General features: G+C 45.7%; 1 pseudogene; it reads left to right on the top strand.

Moving 5' to 3' along the window:
* Nucleotides 1–2,309, top strand: part of LOC102493715 (40S ribosomal protein S6 pseudogene) — a 7,016-nt pseudogene extending 4,707 nt beyond the window's left edge.
* The last annotated feature ends 4,171 nt before the right edge of the window (nt 2,310–6,480 follow it).

The following is a 6,480-nucleotide window of genomic DNA, read 5'->3' as shown; positions in this document are numbered from 1 at the left end:
AGGCACTGTCTCCCCCCCCCCCCGCCCCGTGTCTGCTTCCATCGTCACACCTCCTCTGGTCCCTCTTATAAGGACACTGCGCTTCCATTGGGCTCACTTGGATATCCAAGATAATCTCTCCACCTTAAACTCCTTAACGTCACCACTTCCACAAGTCTTTTTGCCATGTGAAAAATCACACTCACAGATTTCTGGGGTTAGAACGTGGACATCTGGGACCAGCGGATGGCATAACGGTTACATTGCTGAACTCCCACATAGCCAATGACAGTCTGAGTCCCAGATCTGGTGGCTTAAAACTCACATGGGGCATGTGTGTGCATGGCCAAGATCCAGAGAGGAGAATGGAGGAGAAGGGATTGTAACATGGCCATGCCCCCCTGCAGGGTGATTTCTTGCTTTCTGTCCATCTGTGTCTCTGTCTCTCTGGCAAGTGCATGCACCTTATAGCAAAACAAAACAAACATAAAAACAAACATACAGAATACACACACACACACACACACACACACACAAACTCTCTTAAACAAAACAAAACAGAATGTAGACATCTTGGGGCTGGCAGGTGGTGTGGCGGTTCAGGCGCTGGACTCCCACATAGCTGTGATTTGAGTGCAGACCTGGAGGCTCACGTCCTCACTTCCCCTCTCTCTCGCTCTTCGTGTCTCTCTTTAGTCAAATTAAAAAATAATGATGATGAATAAAATAAATAATATTTTTAAAAGAATGTGGACATCTTTGGGGCCTATGATTCCGCATTCCACGGAGTGATGTCATCACGAGGGATGATGCTTTTAAAACATGCAGATCCCCGTCACAGACGTGAGGCTGGAGGCAGAGAACAGGCAGCTTCTCCCTGGGGTGAAAGATGTAAAGTCCCAGCCTACACACAGCTGTAGCTTACCCAATATCCACCATCTTTCCTTTCTAAGAGGAGCCCTCATTTGTTTACGGTCACAAAATATTTGGCTATGCAACTCGGTCTCCCGCCCTCCCTGGAGACCATGAGCTGTGAACAGAAGTGCCCTGGTCATTCATATGACGAAATAGCCTTGGTTTCCTGACACATGCCCCCCCCCCCACCGTTTCCTTTCGCTCCAGCCTCTCAGGTGTAAGGTTGCAGTAGGGGGCTCTCTCAAGCATGAGGAGGAGTTCCCTAATGGTATCCCCGAACCTCCCCCAGCTATTGGTAGGTTTCCTTCCTACCCTAGAAAAACGAACTCTTGCTTTCAATCCTCTTTGCTTTGGCAATGTGGAATCTCCCCAGCCTGCCTGTATGTTCTCTGCCCTTGTGCCCTAAAGGGAGCCTCGTGGAGCGGTGTCCCTGCCGTTGTTCACATAACCATGGTTCATACTGCCATTCCAGGGAGATGCTTATTGGATAAAAACACCATCTAAGGTTGCCCAGAAGCCCGTGCCACTTCAGTAAGAGATAAGTAGGTTGTTGAGAAAATGAAGTCTGAGGAGAAGAAACAGGTCCTGACGATGAGAACCGTGGCTGCCCTTGCAAATTCCCAGGGGTGGACTGAAATATGACGTAGAGCTCTTCTTCGTGGCAGCTCGGGGGAGGTCAGCTGCTTCAAGGTGAAGCCGAGTATCTCCTTCCCTGCCATGGGCTGCCAGGAACTCACCGAAGTGGACGACGAACGCAAACTTTGCCCTGTTTATGGGAAGCCTGTGGCCACAGAAGTTGCTGCTGCCGCTCTGGGTGAAGAATGGAAGGTTATGTAGTCCGGATCGGGGTGGAAACGACAAACAAGGCTTCCCCATGAAGCGGGGTGTCTTGACCCATGGCCATGTCTGCCTACTACTGAGGAAGGGACATTCCTGTTACCGACCAGGGAGAACTGGAGAAAGAAAGCGCGAATCTGTTCGGGGTTACATTGTGGATGCCGATCTGAGCGTTCTCAACTTGGTTATTGTTTAAAAAGGACAGAAGGATATTCCAGGACTGACTGGTACTTTGGTGCCTCGTTGCCTGGGGCCTACGATAGCAGAATCTGAAAACTTTTTAGTCTCTCTAAAGAAGACGATGTCCGCCATTATGCTGTAAGAAACCCCATAAATGAAGAAGGTAATAAACCTAGAACCAAAGCACCTAAGATTCAGCATCTGTGACTCCACGTGTCCTGCAGCACAAACGCCGGCGTATTGCTCTCAAGAAACAACATGCTAAGAAAAATAAGGAAGAGGCAGCAGAATGTGCTAAACTGTTGGCCAAGAGAATGAAGGAGGCTAAAGAAAAACGCCAAGAACAGATCACAAAGAGGCACAGGCTGTCCTCTCTGAGAGCTTCTGCTTCTAAGTCTGAATCCGGTCAAAATAATATTTTTATAAGAGAAACAATTAAGTAAGACCAGATCTCAAAATAAATAAATAAAAATAAAAAAATAAAGTAGAGGTAACTGATGATAAGGTTAGCTATCTGAAAGATAGAACTGAAGAAATTTCCTAGAATGTAGAATGAATAGACAAGGGACCAGCAGGTGGCATGGTGGTTAAGGTGCTGGATACTCCCACATGGCTGACCATGGTTCAAGTTCCAGTCCTGGTGGATTGCTTTCTCACTTTCCCTCTTTCTCTCTGTGTCTCTCTCTGGAAAAAATTTTAAAAAACAAATAAATGAAATTGAATTTTTTTAAAAAAAGATTGAATAGACAAAACTAAGGAACATGAAAGTTGAGACAGGATAAATCTAGAAGGTCCAACCTCTGTACAATAGGAATTTCAAAGGAAGAGAAGAGAGATCATAGAAAGTAAGAAATATTACAAGAAATGAGAACATTTCATTGCATACATCTGTTTAAAAAATTATTATCAGTTCTGCTTTTTGCTTTTTAATTAATTAATTAATTTTGCAGTCAATCACTGTATATCATTATGGCATACAAAATGAATTTTCCTATCCAGAATATACTGTGTATTGACTCAATCAAAGATATTACCATACATATTATCATCAACAGATGTTTCTTAAATGTTTTGTTTCTTTCTTTTTCCCCTTGATTCCCTCTCTCCCACCCTCCACCATTTCCCATCTTCCCACACTGTCTCTGGTATCCACAGTTGTTCTCCATGCCTTTAAACCATCCAATATTTCAGTTTTTGCCATAGAGCACAGACATTCAGTATATATTGAATGGGGACATACAGTGCTTCTCTTCCATAGTCTGACTTGCTTCACTCAGGAGTAAATCTTCCATATTCATTCACTTTCTATCAAATGCTAGGGTCTCGTAGTTTTTTTATGGCTGAGTAGTATTCCACACAGTGTATATATGCCACACTTTTCAATCCATTTGTTTATTCATGGGCGTCAGGGTTGGTCCCATGTTTTAGCAATTGTGAATAATGCTGCAATAAACATGGATGTGCAAGTGTTTTTCTTACTGAGTGTATTCCTATCCTTTGGGTAGATACCCAGGAGTGGAATTGCTGAATCAGATGATAGTTCTACTTGTAGATCTTTGAGGCATTTCCATATTGTTCTCCACAGTGGTTGTACTAATTCACATTCCCACCAACAGTGTAGGAGAGTTCCTTTTTCTCCACAGGCTCACTAGCATTTATCATTCTTTTTTTTTTTTTTTAATTTTGGCCATTTTTTTTGGGTTAGGGGGTATCTCATTGTGGTTTTGATTTGCATCTCCCTTATGATAAGGAATGTTGAGCATTTTTCATATGCTTTTGGGGTGTTTATATGTCTTCCTTAGAGAGTTGTCTGATCAGCTCATTTGCCCATTTTTTAATTGGGTTGAGTATTATTATTATTATTATTTTGATGAGCTGCTTGAGTTTCCTGTATATTCTGGTTATCAGACCCTTATCTGAGGCATAGTTTATAAATATATTCTCCACATCTTGACCTGAGTCTCCAGACTACCTAGTTCTACCTGGGACCAATGACAATGCATACCTTCAAGGACATTTTTAAAACATTAAGGAAACAACTATTTAAGAATAGTTTAAACAGTGGGAGGCTCAGCTCTGGTGCTGCTCGGATCTGCTATTTGGAGGCCCAGGCTTGATTCCTGGCCCAACCTTAACAGACCACATGTGGTAGCATGCACCCAGAGTCCTAGCTAACTGGGAAGTTGGGGCATGATGACGGAGATAGTGAGGCCCTGTCCCAAAAGCTTCTTTCTTTCTTTCTCTCCCTCTCTCTTCATTACAAAGAAAAGTGGCCAACTACAAAAAACATTGAAAGTCAGACTAATATCTGATTTGTCACCTGCTCAGATGCCAGAAGATAATGATGTGTCTTCCATTTTCTGAGGGTACAAGATTTCCAGCTAGGTTTTTTTTAATACAGCTAATGTAAAGTTACTATTAGAGGTTCAAGAATTTGAACTTTCACAAACCTATACTCTATGACAAAATTACTCAAGGATGTATGTCAGTCTCCCAGAAAGGAATGTAAGAGGATTGCAATCGATAATTACACAGAAGAGGCAGGGATTCCCTGGAGACACTGGAAAGAAAATTGTTTTCACTGAGGAACTAAGTGTGAATGGGTCCAGTGGAGAAGGGAATGTGATCCTGAGTCATTCTCTCAAAGGAGCATCTTCCATGTCTGCTCTACAGATACTCTTATAGCCCCTTAGAAATGACTGTGCTTCATAGACACTGTGGAATACTACGCAGCCATAAAAAAACAAGGAGACCCTGGCATTTGATAGAAAGTGGATGAATATGGGAGATTTAATGCTAAACAAAGCAAGCCAGACTATGAAAGACAGGCATTGTATGTTCACACTCACTACTGAATGTCTGCACTCCATGGCAGAAACGGAAAGACGGGAAGGTATAAAAGCCTGGAGAACAACTGTGGATACCAGAGACATGTGGGAGGAGGGCAGGGAATGGGGGAGCTGACGGGGAGGGAATCGAGGGGAAAAAGAGAGCACTGAATGGGCACAAAAATGGAAAATTGTCTGTTGATGATAATGTATATGGTACTATCTTTGACTGGACTATTAAGCAGTGTATTCATGCCGGGAAATTCCTTTTGTATGGTGTAAGGTTGTACAGGGATTAAAAGAAGAAGAAGAAAGAAAAAGAAAAGGAGAGAAAAGAAAAAAGAGGGAACAAAGAGAAGAAAAGAAAGAAGAAGAACTAAGAAGGAGGTGGAGGAGGAAGAAGAGGAGGAAGAGAAAAAAATGATTCTGCTTGTCCTTGCCCTCCCAGAGGTCAGAGGTGTCAGATGACAGGGACCCTGGGAGTGTTCAGTGGAAGGACTAGTGACTTTGCAAAGAGTCACCAGTGGGGGCGCTGGGTGGTGATATGGTAAACCAAGAGCCTCCGGGAGGCCCATTCACCTGGAAAAGTTACAGGTTTGTGTCCAGAGGCCTCCCTGAGTACACCAGGCAGGCACATAGCCCAGGATCCATGGGTCAGTGAGGCTGGGGACAGAGCACAGTGCGCGACCTGCTGGGGGTACGCTCTCTTTTTCTGTCTGTCTCGGAAGACAGAAATAAATGAACTTTAAAAAGAAGAAGAATCACCAGTGGGGGCACTTGGACATTTGTCCAACCCAGATCTAGGTCTGGCAGTATCCTCTGGGTCCCCAGAAGGCATCGTAGGTTCTGCTGCTCCAACTCTGGGGTCTTCTCTGGACACCCTCCTCGGCTACTCCCCCTGCCTGCCATCCCACAGCCTCCAGCACCCCTGCTCGCCCTAAGTGTTGGCGTGGCCCGGCCACAGGCCCATCTTGGGGGCCAGGTTCTGTCACGCTTGGCCACAGCTCTGCGGCAGTCCCTGTGAGTCATGGCGGCCAGGCAAGCCGTCTTTGCTATCTCGGGGAACCGGAGATCCCCTTAATTCCCTCCAGCTGCATCCCTGCAGGGCTGAGGTAATCCATTTTGGCTGGAGAGAAAAGCCCAGGGTTGTTGTGTCTTTGTTTCATTCAAATGGTTCAGAGGATGACTCACCCAATTTCTCCTTTCTCTCTTTTTAAACCAGGGCACCGTCTGGGAGTCGGTTTTGATTAGAAGTTGACCTCAGAAATATGCTCGCATCATTTTGAAAACATCTTCCAGCACCACAGAAATTGACTCGGATTGAGAAAGGACACTGAGTGGACGGTGGCCAGGCCTGGGCGTGTGCGCTGCCTCTGCTGGGGACAAGGGCCTTCCCACTTGCTCCCCAGGGTGCTGCTGGCCTGAGTCAGAGTTAAGATGCTGTCCCCGCCACGCCTCCAGATACGCGTGTTGAGTCGGGGCCACGGCTGGGGAGGGGATGATGGTCACCAACGTCACCATCGCCATCATCACCGACAGCACTAGCCACTGTCGTTGACTGTCCCGGACCACACGGTTGCTGGGGAGACACATTAGGTGGCAGTTAGCGTAATGACTATGTCGCTGGACTCCCACATAGTCGACCGCGGTTCGAGTCCCGGACCCGGTGGCTTAAACTCACGCCGGGTGCGTGTGCGTGCGTGCCCAAGATCCCGAGAGGAGAATGGAGGAGAAGGGATTG

Source organism: Tupaia chinensis, unplaced genomic scaffold, assembly GCF_000334495.1.
Source record: "Tupaia chinensis unplaced genomic scaffold, TupChi_1.0 Scaffold000049_1, whole genome shotgun sequence".
In the NCBI taxonomy this organism is placed as follows: domain Eukaryota; kingdom Metazoa; phylum Chordata; class Mammalia; order Scandentia; family Tupaiidae; genus Tupaia; species Tupaia belangeri.
Note: the sequence above shows the minus strand (reverse complement) of the source record. Positions and strands in the feature narration are given on the sequence as shown.